This window comes from Haliaeetus albicilla, chromosome W, assembly GCF_947461875.1.
Source record: "Haliaeetus albicilla chromosome W, bHalAlb1.1, whole genome shotgun sequence".
Taxonomy (NCBI): domain Eukaryota; kingdom Metazoa; phylum Chordata; class Aves; order Accipitriformes; family Accipitridae; genus Haliaeetus; species Haliaeetus albicilla.
In genome coordinates this window covers 10,837,516-10,859,854 of record NC_091515.1, presented here as the reverse complement: position 1 = coordinate 10,859,854, position 22,339 = coordinate 10,837,516, and the positions used below count along the sequence as shown (strand labels likewise).

Here is a 22,339-nt window from a genome sequence, read left to right as displayed (position 1 = left end):
CAGGTGGAATGCAGGAGGGGCCCTGACCTGGGGAGAAGTGGCAAAGAAATTGATTAACTATGGCCGGAGAATGGGTCTCACAAGGGAAGAAAGCAGGGCTAAGCCTGCTATCCGCCGAATGGAAGGACCTGGCCGACCTCCCCCATCTAAGGCTGTAAACACCAAAAAGCCATATGGGGGTCAGCGGAACTTGTTGTGGGCAGAAGGGATAGAAAAGGGAATTCCCCAGGATGTGATGGATGGCATGCCCACCTCTGTCCTAGAAAAGTTGGTCCTAGGGTGGAAAGACAAGAACAAGGAGCCTCCCCATACTGAGTTAGACGCTCGGGGTGATAAGGGGGTGAATCCACAGTTGCTGGCAACTCCCACTCCCTAAATGCCTACTGCCCCAGAGGAAGGTATTACTGTCCGCAGGATGGGAAACTAGACAGGCCGTCCCCAGTAAGTGAGCCAGGGGATGGCCAGTGGGTTTATTTAAGGAGGCTCACTGAAAATAAGACAGGAGACCTGTTGATTACTTTTCCCCTTGGTCCCTTTAAGACCCCAGTAACTTTTTTAGTTGATACGTGAGGAGATTGAAGTAGACAGACACCTGTAAAGTTGAAAGCAGACGACCCTTTATTGCTAAAACACACACATATTTATAGTCACATATTCTGCAAAGTCACTGTACACGCGCACAAGCATAAAATATGATTGGTTATATCAACTCTGTACATGCGCATAAACATAAGATATAATTGGTTATATCAACTCTGTACACACACATAAACATAAGATATAATTGGTTATATCAACTTAAACATGCGAAGCTTGTCTCAATCTAATTGGTCGAGATAAACTGCCGAATTGAGGTTTTTTGTGCCAAGTTCCCTTTATCGTGGAATGCACACCTGTGTTCTTCTAATTGGCTTTATTATCATCTTTCTTTTTTTGTCGTCTTGTTTGTTCTGTTCAAGGTCTTCTAAAGGCGTCTGCAATGCTCTTGCGACCGACGTTAGCTAAATATGTGTCCACAATTCCCCCTTTTTGTTTTTCAACCATTAACACCTGCTGTATTGCCCTTTGCAAAGACCTATGAACAGAATTAATTAAACACGGTAAAAGCAACATTATACCTAATAAAATACATAAGAATAAAAGCCCGATTTTTAACAAAGATACAAACCAACTCCCAAGTCCCCATCCCGCAGCTAAATGCTCTAAGCGAAAAAACCCATCATCTTCTTGCAATTTCTTTGTCTGATCCATTAACTTTTGAATACTTTTATGTATCGATTCTGAATGATCTGACAAATTCATACAACACATTCCATCGAAATCCTGACATCCATGCCCGTGAGCTAATAGCAAAAAATCAATAGCAGCCCGATTCTGTAAAGTGGCGTGTCTGATCGATTGAATGTCAGATGCCAAATCACTCAGTATTCTCGCAGTTTGATCTGTCTGTTTGCCTAACCAACATGACAGCTTTCTTAATTGTGTTAAAGCTCCTGCGGCTGCTACACCAGGGGTTAATAGGCTAGCTGCAATGATCTCTCCCCTATTCCATAAATCCACGTTATCATCACACTTGTTGGTTAAAATATGTCACTTATATCTATGTAAATGAGTATGATTTAAAATCATGCTAGCATTTGGAGTAAGCAAAGTTAATTGTCCCAATGTACAAGGCCCTCCCCTCCCGCCGGAAGGGAGTCCAGGCCAAGCTCTATCTCCACATATCAAAAACACTCCCGGAGGCAGTTTTCGAGGTTCTGCAACTCCTAGGGACTTATTAGTGGCTGTTTTGTTACACCAAAGAGATGGGTTTTTAAACAAAGGCTTTTTGGGAGTTACGTCTTGTCCTTCTGTTCCGTAAGGAGGCTTAAAGTAAATACACTTTGGGGTTCCCACACTTCCTAAAATGTTCAATTCCTGGGGTTCATTGGGCTGCCTTAGGCAGCAAGTCCTTCCATTTGTCCCAATTTTCTACGCATCGTTCTGTAGTGCTACAGAGGCGCCCACATGACTCTGTAGTATTACAGGCCCAATTGCGGGTGGCCGATCTGGACCCATTGACACCCTGGAGCACCATTGCACTGTTCTTTAACGGTACTCCTACCAAACATGTATGAAAAGGCTGTTCAGGTAATGCCAATGACACACAAAAAGAGGTTTTGTTAATAGCTTTAGCCAGTGTCACCCAAACATTCTTACTGTCCCACAGCGTTAAACGATGTGGATCAATCACCGGTGTCACTGTCACGCTGCTTACTACAGTCAGTGTGTTCCATATCAATCTCAGCATAAGGTTTCGTCCATTTAGTTGGAATCCACTTTGGCCCATTTTCTGTAATGACACAAGCATAACCTCGGCCCCATGTTATTACTTTAAAAGGTCCCTCCCATTGCTGACGCTCAATATTTTTAACCCAGACTTTCCACCTATTATCAATATTTTGAATCTCACTATTCATTGTTTGAAAATGCCGAACTACAGGGGGAACAACTGACTCTCCACGCAGAGTCAAAAAATTCATCACATATATTGCTTTCATGAGTCTATTTGAAGGAGGTTCCCCTAATTCCCCCGTTTTTTGTTTTTCCAAAAAATCTTTTAATACTTTATGAGTACGTTCGATTATAGCTTGACCTGTGGGAGAATGAGGAATGCCGGTAATATGAGTAACTCCCCATTGCTGAAAAAATTCCTGAGTCCATTATGCTATAAAACATGGTCCATTATCTGTTTTTATCTGGGCCGGGACACCCATTACTGCAAATGCTTGTCGTAAGTGTGTTTGTAGATGTCGACTTGTTTCACCTGAAAGTGCTGTGGCCCATATCATCAAGGAATATGTATCAACAGAAACATGAACATAACACAATTTTCCAAAAGCTGGTACATGAGTCACATCAGTCTGCCACAATTGCAAGGATTGCAGACCCCTAGGATTTACAGCGCCATCTCCACGCCCAGATAATTTCTGGCACTCAGCACAGGACTGAATGATGGCTTTGGCATCTGCTATAGAAATTTGAAACTGTTTGGCTAATACTTTTGCTGGCTGGTGGAAAAAACTATGATCTCCACATGCCTGTAGAAGTTTATTGGGGGGTGGCCCAGTCCATACAGGATTAGCTAGTAAATCAGCTCGTTTATTGCCTTCTGTGATCCATCCAGGCAAACTGGTGTGACTTCGCACATGCATTATATAATAACACTTTGTCCGTTAGTTTAACAGAAATAGCAACATCTTAAATTTTTCAAACAATGTGACATTATCAATTTCTTTCAAATAAGCATGTCTCAAGCATTTTACTACACCTACCATGTATAAAGAATCAGCAATAATATTGACCTCAACATCCTGCCACTTTTTAAATACTTCTATTACAGCTTGAAGTTCCACCACTTGGGGGGAGCCTTCACATGTGACAATGTGATTTTTTCCATACCTGACCTTCTTTCCAAACTACTACTGCCTTTCCTGTTTTTCCACTGCCATCCGTAAATATTGTAGGACCATCAGTAGGTAACTCTGCACACAATTCTTTTTCTTCTAGTTGTATATTTTGTAGCAAGGTAAACATTTTGTGTGCAGGAAGATGAATATCTATCTTTCCTTCGAAATCTGAGAGTTCCATAGTAGAATGGTTTCTATTGTTGAGACATCCACTCCGGCACTTCCAGCTGTTTGGGCTGGCAATTCTGCCAGACATCCTTCTTGGCGCCATTCTGGGATCCTTTTGGAGCTGTTGGGGTCATCGCACTGCTCCTCACACTCTTCTTGTAGTTTCCCGGTGATGGGGTACCTCGAGGTGGCAGAGCTACACCTTTCTTTGTGAAACGAGATCTACATTGGTTAGCATAATGTCTCCCTTTATGACAACGAGGGCATATTTTAGGCCCAATTTCCACTTTGTTTCACCCCTCTTTACACTGAAATTGCAAATGTCCCGGTTGTCCACATTTATAGCATTTCTTAACATTTTTTGTATCCATTCGCATGGCTACAGCAAAAGCACTGGCCATTAATGTAGTTTTATGCTCCAAAGACCCAACTTTGTTACAGGCCTCTATCATATCTACTAGTGTCACTCTTCCTGGCATCGATTGTAGTATTTTTCTACAGTCTGCATTTGCATTTTCCATGGCCAATTTTATTATCAATGCTTCTTTGGCATCAGCATTATCTATTTGCTTTTCAATAGCATCTCGCAGACGATCAATAAAGGACATATAAGGTTCCGTATTACCCTGCCTTATACTTGTAAATGATTGTTCTGGCTTTCCAGCTTCAGGCAAGGTTACCATTGCCTTCAGAGCTAAGGAAGCTGATTCTTGTAATGCTTCCACCGGTAGCCTTGCTTGCCTATTAACATCTGCAAAGTCACCAGTCCCCATCATTTGTGCAGCAGTGATCATATACCGCAGATCTCCTTCTGGGCAGTCCAAATTTCTTAGTGCTGCTAAATCACATAATTCTGCCCATTTCACCTTCCATAATAGACGCTGAGTCGGGGTTAAAATCATTGTAGCCAATTGTGTACAGTCAAAGCCCATTAAAATTTGACCAGAAAATATATTCTCCAATAACGCCTGACTAAACGGAGCAGACAGTCCATTAGCCATTACTGTTTTCCGTACTTCTTTTATTAAATCCCAACTGAAAGGTTGCCACACATTTGGGGCATTCTGCCTGACTGTAACTGGAAAAGCCACAGGATTTAGACCTTCGGTTAACATTTTATCATTTATGTTCTTCCATTGCTTTTTTATAGCTTCTCCTGGGGATGTATCTGCCTCATAGGGAGGTGCAGAGGGGATAGGTCCCTGCTTGAGAGGCAGGTTACTTAAAGGTTGATCGTTGCCTCCATTAATGACATCTCCCTCAGTGTTTAATTCCTCATCACTGTCCGAATTATTTACCACCTTGCCACACACACTGTTCTTTTTTTCCGGGGTAACTTCAATTGAAATTTTTGCAGCGGCAGCCACCTCCTTTTCTGCCTTAAGGGCTTTCAACGTTTCCAGCACCGATCTCCACGTAGCAGAGATTTTCTGAGCCTTCGCGTCCCCACGCGATACAAAGTCCCAAATTACTTTTCTCATTTCTTCCCAATTTTTAACCTCAAAGACTTCTACATTCAAAGTGGGGGCAACATGGTCCTTAAGCCACTTCAGCATCATACGTAAAGTATTTGAATCATACTTAATCCCTCTCATGGAGAGGATATGCGAAAGCATTCGTACAATTGCCCCTTCTTCTGCAAACATCTGGGCACCCATTTTAATCCTTCTAGCCGCTCACCTTACTTCCAAACAAGCAGGGTGATTGATCTCCCGGGAGAAGGTTGTCCACTCAGTCCGGCTGGCTAGACGATCATTTGGCTAGAGTCTCCTCTGGACAAACTTCCAGCAATTCCAGCATTTTCTCGGCCCACAATCACGTTGGGGTCACCATTTGAGGAGATTGAAGTAGACGGACGCCTGTAAAGTTGAAAGCAGATGACCCTTTATTGCTAAAACACACACATATTTATAGTCACATATTCTGCAAAGTCACTGTACACGCGCACAAGCATAAAATATGATTGGTTATATCAACTCTGTACATGCGCATAAGCATAAGATATAATTGGTTATATCAACTTAAACATGCGAAGCTTGTCTCAGTCTAATTGGTCGAGATAAACTGCCGAAGTGAGGTTTTTTGTGCCAAGTTCCCTTTATCGTGGAATGCACACCTGTGTTCTAATTGGCTTTATTATCATCTTTCTTTTTTTGTCATCTTGTTTGTTCTGTTCAAGGTCTTCTAAAGGCGTCTGCAATGCTCTTGCGACTGACGTTAGCTAAATATGTGTCCACAGATACGGGTGCTCAAATGTCAGCACTCCGGGCGGATGTTGCTAACCACAATGGAATAATTGCAGATAAGAAGCAGATATGGGTCACGGACGTTTTTGGAAACTCCCAACCGCAGCCGACAGCTAAAGTTAAATGCTGGCTGCCAGGGGATTTGTCCCCTGTTGAGGTTACTATGATACTAGGTCCTCTACCCACCAGTATTGTAGGACTCGACCTTTTAAAGGGCCGGTCGTGGGTAGACTCTAAGGGAAGAGAATGGAAATTCGGGTGTCCCGCAATCTCTATGAGGCTTTTGCAGTCGGCACCAACTCTCCCACCTTCAAAGTTAGTTAATGTCAAACCTTATGCTTTGCCTTTGGGAGCAAGGGAAGGGATCACTTCAGTGATAACTGAGTTACGGGAACAGGAGATAGTTATTCCTACACACTCACCCTATAATTCCCCAGTATGGTGTCGTGGTTTAACCCCAGCCAGCAACTAAGCACCACGCAGCCGCTCACTCACTCCCCCCCATCCAGTGGGATGGGGGAGAAAATCGGGAAAAGAAGTAAAACTCCTGGGTTGAGATAAGAACGGTTTAATAGAACAGAAAAGAAGAAACTAATAATGATAATGATAACACTAATAAAATGACAACAGTAGTAATAAAAGGATTGAAATGTACAAATGATGCGCAGGGCAATTGCTCACCACCCACCGACCGACACCCAGCCAGTCCCCGAGCGGCGAATCCCTGCCCCCCACTTCCCAGTTCCTAAACTAGATGGGACATCACATGGTATGGAATACACTGTTGGCCAGTTTGGGTCAGGTGCCCTGGCTGGGCATGAGAAGCTGAAAAATCCTTGACTTTAGACTAAACACTACTGAGCAACAACTGAAAACATCAGTGTTATCAACATTCTTCACATACTGAACTCAAAACATAGCACTGTACCAGCTACTAGGAAGACAGTTAACTCTATCCCAGCTGAAACCAGGACATATGGCCAGTCCGCAAGCCAAATGGGAAGTGGCGATTGACAGTTGACTATCGACGCTTGAACGCCAATACTGGCCCATTAACAGCTGCAGTTCCCAATATAGCAGAATTAATTGCAACCATACAAGAATAGGGTCACCAGATTTTAGCAACCACTGATGTGAAAGACATGTTCTTTATGGTTCCCTTACAAGAAACAGATAGGGACCGCTTTGCCTTTACCTGGGAAGGTATACAATATACATTTACACGGCTTCCCCAAGGCTATTGCCACTTGCCAACCATTGCTCACTATGCATTGGCCCAGGAACTAAATCAGATCACTCCTAAAGATGGAGTAAAGGTATATCAATATATTGATGATGTACTAATTGGAGGACCAGACACCACTGCGGTGGGGCAAACCCAGAGAGAAATCGTTAGCCACTTAGAGAATTTAGGGCTCCAAATTCCTGCTGAAAAGGTGCAACTCCCATTACCTGAAGTAAAATTTTTAGGTATCTGGTGGAAAGGAGGGACTGTGTGTATACCTCCCGAAACTTTGTCCACCCTCGAACAAGTGAAAATGTCTGAAAATAAGAAAGAATTGCATCATGCCCTAGGCTTGCTAGTGTTTTGGAGAAAACACATCCCCAACTTTTCTATCATAGCTCGCCCTTTATATGATTTAACCCGTAAAAGAACTGCTTGGGACTGGACACCTGTCCATGAAGAGGCTCTGAAATTATTAATTTTTGAAGCAGGGATTTACCAGGCCCTAGGGCTGATACATCCAACAGACCCACTCCACATAGAATGGGGTTTTGCAATTCATGGGTTATCTATACATATGTGGCAGCGTGGACCTGAAGGTCCTACTCGTCCTATAGGGTTTTTCTCACGTAGCTTTAAGGATGCTGAAAAACGGTATTCAGTTTGGGAGAAAGGACTCTTTGTGGTTAACCTAGCCTTACAGGAAGCTGAGAGAATTATACGACACCAGTCCATCATCTTGCGAGGGCCCTTTAAGATCCTGAAACCAATATTGGCTGGAACTCCTCCCCCTGTAGGAGTAGCTCAATGAGAAACAGTAAGGAAGTGGTATGCCCAGTTAGACCACTACTGTCACACTAGACAGATAGAGGAGGGAACACCCAAAACACTCCAAATACAGGATCCCCCTTCTGATCACCCAGATACAGAACCCCCTCCATCGTACATCAAAGTGGCTCCTCATTTTAAACCCCATTTAACAAATGTGTGGTTCACTGATGCTTCCGCAAAAAGAGAAGGAAAGACGTGGAAGTATCAAGCAGTAGCATTGCATATTGATTCAGGGGAGCATGTGATAACTGAGGGAGAGGGTAGTGCCCAAGTAGGGGAGTTAGTTGCTGTGTGGAGCGTAGTCATTAAGGAAGCTGAGACAACAGAACCAGTACACATTTATACTGACTCCTATGCAGTGTTTAAAGGATGCACTGAATGGTTACTGTTTTGGGAACAAAACCAGTGGAAAGTAAACCAAGTGCCAGTGTGGCAACGAGACAAATGGGAAGAAATACTGAATATCGCCAAGAAGAGATCTTTCTTGGTAGGCTGGGTTGCTGCACACCAGACAGGAGATAACCCAGCTCACCTCCTAAATAACCAAGTAGATTCCTTAACACATCTTGCCATCGATGGTGAAGCAGAGAAATGGGAATTCCTTCTGGAGTGGCTGCATGTGAAGCGTGGCCATTCAGGGAGTAAAGACCTGTACAAAGAGGCTATTAGTAGAGGATGGGCCGTTACACGAGAATTATGTAACACTTATTTCTGCATGTGGTCAATGTTGAGTTCGTTTGGAAAAATATAACCCTTTAAAAGAGCAACCCCTACATTTAAGGACAAACAAAGGTTTATGGCAAACGTGGAAAATTGACTATATTGGCCCCTTTCGGGTAACAGAGGGAAAACGATATGTGTTAGTAGGAGTTGAGGTAGTATCAGGACTAACACAAGCTGAAGCTGTATCCAGAGCAACAGGAGAAAATACAGTGAAAAGTCTTAAAGTATGGTTTAGCTGCTTACCCAAGCCTCAATCAAGTCAATCTGATAATGGGAGCCATTTCACTGCTGGAGTAGTGCAAGAATGGGCTAAGGGTGAGGAAATCCAGTGGGTTTTCCACACCCCTTACTACCCTCAAGCTAATGGTATTGTGGAGAGAACGAACGGACTTCTAAAACGAGCTCTGAGGCCCCATGACCCAGGGTGGGCCTCACGAGTACCAGAAGTAGTATACCGAATCAATAGCCGGTTGGGGGCAAATGGCTGCCCCCGACTCCTAGCATTCTGTCCCACACCTCCTTCTATTGTTCCAGGGACGAAAGGTGACAAAGACCCTGTACGCTTGCTCCACTATGCTGGACAACCAGTGTTAGTGGAACTGCCCACCGTGGGGCAAGTGCCCCTAACCCTAAAGATGCCCCTTAACCTTTATTCCTGGGTGGCCACAGATGCCCATGGGAAGGAGCATTGTATCAATAACTGATGGATTGTCCCATCCTTCTAAGTGGGCCTTCATGTCCTGAATTAAAGTTGTTCTGATGTTAAATGGCTGATGGGAATAGGTTTTTTTCTGTATCCCACTAACTGGATTCTAAAAAGCATATCAGTTAAGATGCACAATATAAGCCCAACCCTCTGCTATAGTGCTAAGACCATAGCTGCTTGGTTGCTTGCTTATGTTTTTTTTACTTTTGTATTTCTGACTAGTGATGCTGTGTTGACTTCTCAGGATTCCTGAGTTGGGGGGAGGACATGGGGAGCTTGGCAGCAGACCGCGTTGGAGTTCTTGCAGCGGCACCTACGCCACGTAAGAGCAAGAGGTCGCTTTTTTACCTGGTTAGGATGTGGTTCCTTCACCACAAAGTTCAGGCAATGTTCCTTTGATGCCACACAAGAGCAAGAGGTCGCTATAAATTTATTAGCCTTTTTATGCACAATGAGCACATTCTGCTGATCTACGGATGCTTTAATCAGAGCAATTCCAGTCAAGAGAGCTTGAAGTTTAAGGCTAGTTTGTATGCATCTATAATAAGTAACACATCCTGCACATGGCCTGTATGAGGTTGTTTTACAGAAGCTGCATGAGCACCTCGGAGGGTGCACCTCAGCCTCTCGGATGGATCCCAACCACTAGCAGCACTGCTTGACATCTCCTCCAAATCCCATCCCTCTAATCATTGTTTATTTTTGTATATATTTTGCAGGTTATCAGAAGCCCACAGCACGACTTATGTTTTCACTTGATGAGTGGGCCATTACCTGTATTGTTTGTTTGATTTTGGTTGTGATATTTTTATGGTATAACAGGGAAAGATGGTTTGGAACTCCTTCCTCCTTGCCTTTCTTACCTTTGGTGCATCTGGACAAGGAGAAAGGACCTCCAGTTTAGCTTGGGAAGTGATACAAGGATTCATACATGTCTGGAATAGAACGGATCAGGGGATCTGTATTCAGATTCCTACTTCTGCCGAGCAGGGGATTAGATTCAGTTTGATACCCATGAGGCACAATATTGGAAAATATAATATGAGCAATGGCATTATAGGGTTAGTAGATGCTCCGTTTGAGTATCAATATCGAAGTGATTATACCTCTTCCGGCAGATGGTGGCGAGATGAAGCAGCCTTCTATGAGATCCCTCGGGACATGGGGTGGCCTGACTTAATAAACAAAACTTGTAAGTGATGGAGATTGGAGGTCAGTCGCGAAATTGGTATTAGTCAAAGCCCACTGTGTCCTCCAGGATTCAAGGAAGCCTATTCCAGATGATTCCCACCTTCTCCATCCTGGTGGAGAATAACAGGCTGCCCTTCCTATCAGAATATATCTTGTAATCTAGTGCCCTTTTGGCCTGCTTCCCCAGAAATTACCCCTTTTGAATTACAATATAATGTAAGATGGGATTCAGCTTGGTGTGTTCACATACCTGACAGGAAGGGACAATATCTTTTAATGAATAACGTCCACACCGCTTGGGGATGGTCAGTGAAACACATGTTAAAAAACCAACCTCTTCACTTATTAAAGAAAGAATTTGTGGGCACGCCCAACCCCAATGATGCCCATTTGTTAAACTGTACCCACATTATAGATTGTACCACAGGTGCTGGCAACCTCATCGAAACGTAGATCAGTTTGGAAGTTAGAACCTTAATTCGAGATATGTGCACCTGTTGGGGATATCCTAATTTTGGATACCGAAACCGAGATAGCCAATGTAATCAGATGACCAATAATGTTAACATCTGGCTAAAATGTGAAATTCCCATTAACCACTTCGTAAGACATAAGGTGGGGGAGGATAATCAAATACCCCAGGGAGACACAGCTACTTGTCAAAACGCTTTGTATGCTGCCCCTGAGGGGACCATCTGGGGATGCTCAGATGGGAAAATGTACTCGCACTTGAATGTTATCAAACAGGCTGGATTGCGGTGTGGTTTGGGAATTCCTACTATGTGTCCCAGGCGAATCTTTGAATATACCACACCACCTATTCACAGGAAAAAAATGAGAACTTGATGACCCAAGTAGCACCCAGAAGTGGATTCAAAGCATTCTAAAACCTGATTATTATACCTGGGGACAAAAGGTATCGTTAGAGCTAGAAGCATTCTTTGCACCATCTGGGTATATTGTTCGGCACCAATGGGTGCTAGAAAACCTAACTTGGCAAGTACATGTATTAAGTAATTGGACTCGATATGCCTTTGGGGAACTAAATCTCCAAGTGCAACAGGTATCAAAAATGACATTACAGAATCGTTTAGCCTTAGATATGTTATTGTTAAAAGAACAAGGTGTGTGTGGTATGTTGAACTTGACTGAATCTGAATGTTGTATTACCATTCATAATGCCACGACCTCAATTGAAGAAGCCCGGGCAAAGATGAAGGAGATTGCCGACCAGACAGGGGATCTCTTCCATGCAATGCAACCAGCTGACTGGTTTGATGGCTGGAGTCCAAACTCATGGCTACATTCCATTTTGGGATCCTTGGGACTGACGGGATGGGGAAAATGACTTGTAAATATTGGACTTATGATATTAATTGGATTTATATGTTTAATAGCAGGCCTTGCCATAGTAAGATGTATGATTAGCCGCTTGCTATCCTCAGCTGTCTCTCTCTCTTCTCCTAATGTCCGCTATATTAAAATCGCCACCGAAGAAGATGATATGAACGAGAATCAAAGTCTAGTGACTGTTTGAGCCACGGGGTGGTGTGACGGTCTGACAAATTATAGTCAATGTCTCAAACATTTGTTAAAGAACTTTGCTGGATAAAACAGCCTCTGTAAAAACGCTGGAGTTCTGTGAACAGGACAATGTGGCCAGAGGAGAGGGCCCCACGGAGGGTGGGACCGCACTTCTCCGAAGCTGCAATACCTTATCTTAAGTGACCAGGAGAAGGAGCACAGCATATGTGCCTAGAGGAGGAGGCACCACAGAAGATTGGACTGTGCTTCTATCTTAAGCGGTCATGCCAGCAGGAAAAGAGAGGCAACTCCGCAATGAACCCCCCCCAGAGCTCACTGACCAATTCCAGAGAACCCTAGGAATGGGAACTGCGCATGTCAAGACCACCGACTAACACACTATAAAAGAAGGGAGAATGAGTTCTCAGTGCGCGCCCTCCAGAACTGGATCTCTAGGCTGGCTGGACCCAGGACTAGTGAAACCCTTTTCGTCTCTCTCTCTCTCTTTCCCTCTTTCTCTCTCTCCCTCTTTTCCTTCTCTCTTTTCCACAGTCCCTACACCTCATCCTTTTAAACATAAACCATTGACCAAGTCTGAGACTAGGAGTGGATCTAGCTGCCCCTGGGCTCCTCTTTGAGAAGGAGTCCAGAAAGCAAGGGGGTCTGCTCTGAACCTCATGACTCAATGGGAGGGCTCTCCTTCTGATACATTTCATGTTCCTTTTTCCGCTTCTTTTTCTACACCTCCCTTCTCTTTTCAAACAGTGGCTTAATGACATGTTGCAAGGTTTATATTGATAAGTTCACTTGTACTTGGGCAAGGTTAGCTAGGTTGAATAAATGTTGATTGTTGTTTGAACTCCCCTGGTGTCGTTTCACCTTAATTCTGACAAAGGAAATCCACGAACCTGAGTCGCTCCAACTTTGGGACGTGACACCACTACCCTCTGGATGCGACCATGTCCTGGTTTCAGCTGGGATAGAGTTAACTGTCTTCCTAGTAGCTGGTACAGTGCTATGTTTTGAGTTCAGTATGTGAAGAATGTTGATAACACTGATGTTGTCAGTTGTTGCTCAGTAGTGTTTAGACTAGAGTCAAGGATTTTTCAGCTTCTCATGCCCAGCCAGGGCACCTGACCCAAAGTGGCCAACAGTGTATTCCATACCATGTGATGTCCCATCTAGTTTAGGAACTGGGAAGTGGGGGGGCAGGGATTCGCCGCTCGGGGACTGGCTGGGTGTCGGTCGGTGGGTGGTGAGCAATTGCCCTGCGCATCATTTGTACATTTCAATCCTTTTATTACTACTGTTGTCATTTTATTAGTGTTATCATTATCATTATTAGTTTCTTCTTTTCTGTTCTATTAAACCGTTCTTATCTCAACCCAGGAGTTTTACTTCTTTTCCTGATTTTCTCCCCCATCCCCCTGGATGGGGGGAGTGAGTGAGCGGCTGCGTGGTGCTTAGTTGCTGGCTGGGGTTAAACCACGACAGACCATCCAGGCAATTCCTCATCCACCGAACAGTCCACCCATCAAATCCATATCTCTCCAATTTAGAGAGAAGGACGTTGTGGGGGACCGTGTCAAAGGCCTTACAGAAGTCCAGATAGATGACATCCATAGCTCTTCCCTTGTCCACTGGTCTAGTCACTCCATCATAGAAGGCCACTACGTTGGTCAGGCAAGAGTTGCCCTTGGTGAAGCCATGCTGGCTGTCTCAAATCACCTCCCTGTCCTCCATGTGCCTTAGCATAGGTTCTAGGAGGATCTGTTCCATGATCTTCCCAGGCACAGAGGTGAGGCTGACAGCTCAGTAGTTCCCAGGATCCTCCTTTCTACCCTTTTGAAAAATGGCTGCAATGTTTCCCTTTTTCCAGTCGCCGGGGACTTCACCTGACTGCCACGACTTTTCAAATATCATGGGGAGTGGCTTGGCAACTACATCAGCCAGTTCCCTCAGGACTCTAGGATGCATCTCGTCAGGTCTCATAGACTTATGTATGTTCAGGTTCCTCAGGTGGTCATGAACCTGATCTTCTCTTACAGTGGGAGGGGCTTTGCTCCCCCAGTCCCCATCTTGCAGCCCATCCACTTGAGAGGTGTGGGAAGAGAGATTGCCAGTGAAGACTGAGGCAAAGAAGTTGTTGAGCACCTCAGCCTTCTCCTCGTCCGTTGTTAAGTTTGCCAGTCGTGTTCATCGGCAGGGGTACACTTTCTTTGACCTTCCTTTTCTGGCTGACATACCTGTAGAAGCCCTTCTTATTATTCTTTGCATCCCTTGCCAAGTTGCGCTCCAGCCACACCTTGGCCTTCCTGACCCCACCCCTACACAACCGGGCAGCGTCCCTATACTCTTCCCAGGATACCTGTCCCTGCTTCCACTGCCTGTGCATTTCTTTCTTGCTTTTTAGTTTGACCAGCAGATCTTGAGTCAGCCATGCCAGTCTCGCCTTCCTTTCCTTATTTCTTACACCTGGGGATCAAGAGCTCTTGCACTCTATGGAAAGCGTCCTTAAAGATCTGCCAGCTCTGTTCTGCTCCCTTGTCCCTGAGGGCAGTTTCCCAGGGGGTCCTATTGACTGACTCCTTGAACAGCTGGAAGTTTGCTTTCCTAAAATTCAGGGTCCTGACTTTACTCTTTGCCTGTCCCTTATCCCTCAGGACTGTGAACTCCACCAGTGCATGATCACTGCAGCTCAGGCTGCCTCCAATCTTGCTGTCTCTGATTAGCTCACTTGTGTTGGTGACCATCAGGTCCAGTAACACATCCCCTCTGGTAGGGCTGTCTATTACCTGGCTTAAGAAGTTATCCTCAATGCATTCCAGGAGTCTCCTGGATTACCTGCAGCTCACTGTGCTACTTTTCCAGCAGATGTCGGGGTGGTTGAAGTCCCCCAGCAGGATGAGAGTCTGCAAGGATGATGCCTCCTGTAGCTGGAGTAGGAAAGCTTCATCAATAGGCTCCCTTTGATCGGGCAGCCTGTAGTAAACACCAACCACAAAGTTCCCTTTGTTGCCTTGGTCTCTAATTCTTACCCATAAGCTTTCAATCTGCTCGTGGCTATTCAGAGACAGCTCTTCACAATCTATCCATTTCTTGACACAGAGGGCAAGCCCTCTGCCCCTCCTTCCTCATCTGTCCCTTCTGAACAGCTTCTAGCCATCGATAGCCGCACTCCAGTCATGAGATTCATCCTACCAAGTTTCCGTAATGGCAACTAGGTCATAGCTTTCTAGCAGCACAGTGGCTTCCAACTCCTCCTGTTTGTTGCCCATGCTGCATGCATTGGTGTAGAGGCACTTCAGCTGGGCTGTTGGCCGTGTCACCTTTTTTAGAGGAACACACCTTAATTCCTTTGAGGTATTTCCCTGGTGTTTCCCTGTTGGCTCGTATTACCTCAGGAGCCCCTGGCTCCTCTCCATAAGACTTCAAATGTGCTCCAGTGTAACCAGCACATTGCAGAGCAACAGGCTGAGGGCCCTCGCTAGCACCCCATCCCTCAAACCTTGGCATGTCGTCCCACAGCTTGTCATGGGTGAGCCTCATATTATCCCCCTCCCCTTTCAAGTCTAGTTTAAAGCTCTGTCAATCAGCCCCACTAGCTCATGAGCAAAGACCCTCTTCCCCCTTTGAGAAAGATGAATCCTATCTGATGCCAGCAGGCCTGGTGTGTAAAACATCCCATTATCAAAAAACCCGAAATTCTGGCGGTGACAGCAGCCAGTCAGGCATTATTATTCTGATTCCAAGATTTCTATCAGCTTAAGCTCCGTGGGTTACAGAAATATATGGGACAGAAGAGAAGCAGTTTAAGAGATTAAAACTGGGACTAACCTGAGGAGGGTTCTCCAAATGAGAAATGCATTGACAGAGATTATTGCTTTTATGAGGACTGTCACATGTAGAAAAATTCTGACAGAAGCTGGCAAGTATTCAAGAACAGGAAAGGGTGTTAGCTCATAAACAGTACCTGTTTGTGGGGTCCAACTCAAAAAATAATTGGAGAAAAAGAGAAATTATTGGTATTTGTAGTTCATGTATGTTATGGATTTGTGTGGTGGGGTTTTTTGGTAGCAGGGGAGGGGCTGCAGGGGTGGCTCCTGTGAGAAGCTGCTTAGAAGCTTCCCCAGCTCCAAGTCTGACCCGCCTCTGGCCAAGGCCGACCCAATCAGTGACGGTGGTAGCGCCTCTGGGAGAACAGATTTAAGAAGGGGAACCTGCAGCAGGGGAGGAGATTGGAATGTGAGAGAAACACCTATGCATATACCAAGGTCAGTGAAGAAGGAGGGGGAGGAGGTGCGTGGGAGGAGGTGATGCCCCTGAAGCCCATGGTGAGACAGCAGCCTGTCCCCCTGCAGCCCATGGAGGTGAACAGTGGAGCAGATGCCCACCTGCAGCCTGTGGAGGACCCCATGCCAGAACAGTTGGATACCCCCTTTAAAGATGGCCATGAGTCCATGGGAAAGCCCATGCTGGAGCAGTTTCTGACTGAAGATCAGCCCACGGAAAGGACCCATGCCAGAGAAGGTCGTGAAGGACTGCAGCCTGTGGGAAGGTCTCACGTTGGAGAAGTTCGTGAAGGACTATCATCTCCCGTGGGAGGGACCCCACACTGGAGCAGGGGAAGAGTGAGGAGTCCTCCCCCTGAGGAGGGGGGAGTGGCAGAGACAATGTGTGGTGAACTGACTGCAACCCCCATCCCCTGTTCCCCTGCTCCGCTGGTAGAGAAGACCGGGAGTGGAGTTGAGCCGGAAAGGAGGGAGGGGTGGGGGGAAGGTGTTCTAAGGTTTGGGTTTACTTCTCAGTATCCTTGTTTTGATTTGATTTGTAGTAAATTAAATTGATTTTGTTTCTTCCCCAAGCTGAGCCTGTCTTTTGCCCGTGACCATAAGTGGTGAGTGATCCCTCCCAGTCCTTGTCTCGACCCATGAGCCTGCCTTTATATTTTCTCCTCATCCCACCGGGGATGGCCGGGGAGGGGGGAGTGAGCGAGCGGCTTCATGGTGCTTTGTTACTGGCTGGGCTTAAACCACAACAATGTAGAAATAGAATTCCCTTTATGCTATTGTGCACTTTATGTCCTTTAAATGTCTCTTCTGATGCTTTTGAGAACAGCTCTCCCTTTCTCTCATGTTAGCTGTTTATAATCCTCCCATTATTCCTTTGCAGACTGTCATAAAAAACAGCAGGTAATTTAAGAAGCAAAACTAAATATGGGTTTTGTAGACCAAGTCATTCTACATGTACAGCTAGTGTAAACAAAAGTGCCAGTGAGAGGCACATTTTGGAAATTCTGTAACTTTTATGACTTATATCAAACTTAAAGGAAAAATCTTACTTTGGGTAAAAACTGCCATGAGGAGAAATTTAGGGGGATTGATTTTCTTTGCAACAGAGAAAAAATTGCTTATTAAACAAAAATAAAGTATGTTTTAGAAGGAGAAATACAATTCAACTATAGCTATGGGCTCAGAAAAAAGAATAAGTTACCATGAGACAAAGAATATCTATACATCAGGCAATTCACAGAAGCTGTCTGGGAGCATGCTTCTAGCCTGTAAGAAACACAAAGTAATTTGAATGAGCTTTGATGTCTTTCACTGGCAGCTAAGCTAGCTTGAATGACCTCTCCTGGTAATTTTCTGCTCTCAGCTGGCTAGAAGCACATAAATGAACAGTTTGCAAATATAAACCGATAGGGTTTAACTAGTTAAATCACAGTAGCTTGTTTGCAACTTTAGTTATTATTATCTAAAATTATTGATAGTCACAACAACAGTACTGTTGTAAAGTAGTTTTGTACAATTGTTTTAGCAATACAAAGACACATTATTAGTTATTAGAATTAAAATAGCCTCTAATCATGCACAGCTTGATATCAATGACATAAAAGCAATTACAGTGCAATCATGCAAAATAACATTGTTGGCAGTCTCCACTTACAGTTTCCTAAATCACCACATTCCAAAAATCAAGTATTTATTAATGTTATCATTAGACCAATCATATACTGTATTGCTTTCTTCCCTTTAGTGCATCTATAAGTCTTAAAAGAGAGCATGGCAATTTTATTGCCTGGTCTTTTAATGTACCTTTTAACTCAAATAATGTCATCAAAAGCTAATTTCTGTGGATCCAGAATGATATTACTTTTGTTTTATTTAATCACTTTTTATATATTGCAATCCACTGAACTCACTTCGGTCTCAACAACAGGAGTTATACTGGAGCTTCCAGTTTTGTAAACATATATTTCTAATGAAATAGCTGGATTATGCACCTACTCAAAATAAAAGGAAAATGGAAAGATTTTTGACTGAACTGTGATTTGACAGTGTCCTGGTTTCAGCTGGGTTAGAGTTAATTTTCTTTCTAGTAGCTGGTATAGTGTTGTTTCAGATTTAGTATGAGAATAATGCTGATAACACACTGATGTTTTTAGTGGAAACACTACTCAGCAACAACTAAGTCAAGGATTTTTCAGCTTCTCATGCCCAGCCAGCAAGAAGGCTGGAGGGGCACAAGAAGTTGGCACAGGACACAGCCAGGACAGTTGACCCAAACTGGCCAAAGGAATATTCCATACCATATGATGTCATGCCCAGTATATAAACTGGGGGGGAGTTGCCTGTGGGGGCGGTGTGGATCACTGCTCGGGAACTAACTGGGTGTCAGTTGGTGAGTGGTGAGCAATTGCATTGTGTATCACTTGTTTTGTGTGTTCTAATTATTTTATTATTATTTTTGTCATTTTGTTATTGTTATTATTATCATTATTATTATTTTCTTCCTTTCTGTTATATTAAACTGTCTTTATCTCAGCCCACAAGTTTTACCTTTTTCCTTCTGATTCTCTCCCCTGTCCCACTGGTTGGGGGAGGAGTGACCAAGAGGTTGCATGGTGCTTAGTTGCCAGCTGGAGTTAAACCAGGATGGACAGAAACTGGCATCACAGTTTCTAAGATTTGTGTCACATATTTTGAATTTAAGAAGTTAAAATTTAAAATATGTGTTTTATCTTGCGTATTTAGCCTATATAAATGTAAAGATGATGATAACAGGAGAGAGTTGGCTGGATTCTCTAGTCTGCCTTGCATGGCCTATCACTACAACTGCCTTGCAGTTTTGCATAGCACTGCCTGTCACCGCAAGTGCATCTAACAGAGTATTGATGGGATCCTTTTATCATGATGTGGTAAAAACTATAACAGGCAGGCACTACCAAAAGCTGAATATCAACAGATTCAGAAAGAGAGGTGGCATAGTATTTGCTCTTGGGTTTAGGGATATTTTAGGAAAACATTTATAAAATCATAGAATGATTTAGGTTGGAAAAGACCCTTAAGATCATCAAGTCCAACCGTTAACGTAACACTGCCAACTCCACCACTAAGCCATGTCCCTAAAGCACCACATCTACATGTTTTAAATACCTCCAGGCATGGTGACTCAACCTCTTCCCTGGGCAGCCTGTTCCAATGCCTGACAACCCTATCGGTGAAGAAATTTTTCCTAATATCCAACCTAAACCTCCCCTGCCACAACTTGAGGCTGTTTCCTTTTATCCTATCACTTGCTACTTGATAGAAGAGTAGCCACCTCGCTACAACCTCCTTTCAGGTAGTTGTAGAGAGCTATAAGGTCTCCCCTCAGCCTCCTTTTCTCCAGACTAAACAACCCCAGTTCCCTCAGCTGCTCCTCATAAGACTTGTGATCCAGGCCCCTCACTGACTTGGTTGCCCTTCTCTGGACACGTTCCAGCACCTCAATGTCTTTCTTGTAGTGAGGGGCCCAAAACTGAACACAGTACTCAAGGTGCAGCCTCACCAGTGCTGAATACAGGGGAACAATCACCTCCCTGCTCCTGCTGGCCACACTATTTCTGATACAAGCCAGGATGCCGTTGGCCTTCTTGGCCACCTGGGCACACTGCTGGCTCATATTCAGCCGGCTGTCAACCAGCACCCCCAGATCTTTTTCTGCCAGGCAGCTTTCCAGCCACTCTTCCCCAAGCCTGTAGTGCTGCATGGGGTTGTTGTGACCCAAGTGCAGAACCCAGCACTTAGCCTTGTTGAATCTCATACAATTGGCCTTGTCCCATCGATCCAGCCTGTCCAGATCCCTCTCTAGAGCCTTTCTACCCTCAAGCAGATCAACCCTCCCTCCCAACTTTGTGTCATCTGCCAACTTGCTGAGGGTGCACTCGATCCCCTCATCCAGATCAATGATAAAGATATTAAACAGAACTGGCTCCAATACTGAGCCCTGGGGAACACCACTTGTGACCGGCCGCCAACTGGATTTAACTCCATTCACCACAACTCTCTGGGCTCATCCAGCCAGCCAGTTTTTTACCCAGCAAAGAGTATGCCCGTCCAAGACATGAGCAGCCAGTTTCTCCAGGAGAATGCTGTGGGAAATGGTGTCAAAGGCTTTACTGAAAGGATTTACCAGAGATAGTACTTAACTAATCAGCTAAATTAAGGCTGTTAGCTAGGTTGTGCTTAAGTTTTTCAAGCTTTTCAAGGAAACTCAGACTCATCAGTTGAATTCAGGACCATTCCAAATAATAGAAAGGCATATCCCCTTGACCTGAAATACAGGTAAATTGGTAGACTACTCTTCACTAAAAATTTACTTAGACTAGTCATGACCCCTGGTGCATCCCATGGTCCTCTCCTTTCATTTTCCTGTGACTTCTCCTTACCTCAACCAGTATTTTCCTTTGTCAGAAGTGATGATAACAAATGAACACTGTGGTTGGGAGATGGGAGAAGTCACCTCTGACTTGGCACATAACTCCTGTGACCTTATTGATAGACACTATTCCATTCTGGCCATGAAGGAGTCAGTTTCCCCACCTTACTTTTAAAATTATTTTTAGTACCACATTTTATCCTTGTTGATTTCATACTTTGTAAACTGTTGGGGAATGCAGCGGGTCTGCAGAATGCCTGACGATGCATGAGCAGCGTGACCTTGAGCAGCTCGTAGTGTATCCTTGACAGTCTGGAAAGTCCCGAGAAGAGCTGTGTAAACAAGACAATGATAAGAACCGTCCTGACGACTCAGCAGGGAAACTGTTACCCAATCATGAACTGTTAGTTACTAACTAAACCAATCATATATGAACACATACTTTGAAGAAAGTTATAAAAAGGTTTGTTAGAACAATAAAGTAGCCATTTTGCACAATCTGATGTTTGTCGTGTCCGTCTCTACTGCGACAGTAAACTACTGAAAGATTGCATGAAAGAATATCAGAGTTCTTGGAGAGAGAAAAGTAACATTTAAAGTTTTAGAATATTGGCTCTAATGATATCTCCAAGATTTAAAGACTATTTATTCTTTGTTTGCATCATATTTATTTTATATTAATCTCATGCTTCAAGAGTCATTGCAAGAAAAATTTTCTTTTCCTCTCTGTGCATAATTTAGTTTAGGGAGATTTTTTTTTTTCTGTCATCCTCTCTGATATTAAAGATGATCACAGATAAAGGTGCGTGTGCATGTGTGTACATGCATATATGTATGTTGATATTTGAATAACCTACAGATAGCTGGTTGATGTGTGCTCCTTGTACATTCAGGGTTAATCAGCCAGATTTGGGATCAGCTGGAAATTCCTTCTGTTCTTATCAGATCAGCAACAGCCATTAGCCTATTTTTGTTCCCCATTGTAACATGGAACACGATCCACTTTTTAGGAGTATTTAAGCATGTTTTTCTTCCAAACATCCTCAATTATGGGATCTAGGACATTGGAAATAGCTTCTTCTTCCTTCATCTGGAACATTATAGTTTTTCTACAGATCTTAAATTAGTTGTACAGTGTTAGAATCATTTTTTTAAGCTAGGTTTGTGGAGTAGATGATTTTTGGGTCTTTTAAAAATAAACACCTGTTTCCTCTTTGTCTGCATTTTCAGGACTTGCTGATACAAGGTGTGACTTAAGTCTGTGTGCCCTTTTTCCTTGTTAAACAATGCTTATTTAGTTGGCTTTAATGCTTACTTACTACATGTTATGCTGGGAAGGCAACACTTCAGCTCTTATTTTCCTATTAGACTCCTGAGAGTTTGGTTGTGACCTCTACACATTAGGGCTATATCATTGTCAAAATTATATGCAATAACATTTTATTTCTAATTGTTTTCAATTTCAACTGACAGCCTGATACTTAGGACTTCATTCAGCCAGAGCTAATAGACTTAGTGCTGCAGAATAAAATTCTGTTGTCTCAGAGATCTGCATATACCTATGACAAATACAGAC

The 22,339-nt window shown here is 43.9% G+C and overlaps 1 long non-coding RNA gene across 1 annotated transcript; it reads right to left on the bottom strand.

Annotated features, from left to right (window-relative positions):
* Positions 1 to 574: 574 nt before the first annotated feature.
* On the bottom strand, positions 575 to 5,849 carry LOC104319422 (uncharacterized). The gene is made up of 3 exons (XR_011322925.1): positions 5,298 to 5,849; positions 3,442 to 3,823; positions 575 to 2,332 (listed from the first exon to the last, which is right to left on the bottom strand). It is a non-coding gene; the product is annotated as an uncharacterized lncRNA (long non-coding RNA).
* Between the last annotated feature and the right edge of the window lie 16,490 nt (positions 5,850 to 22,339).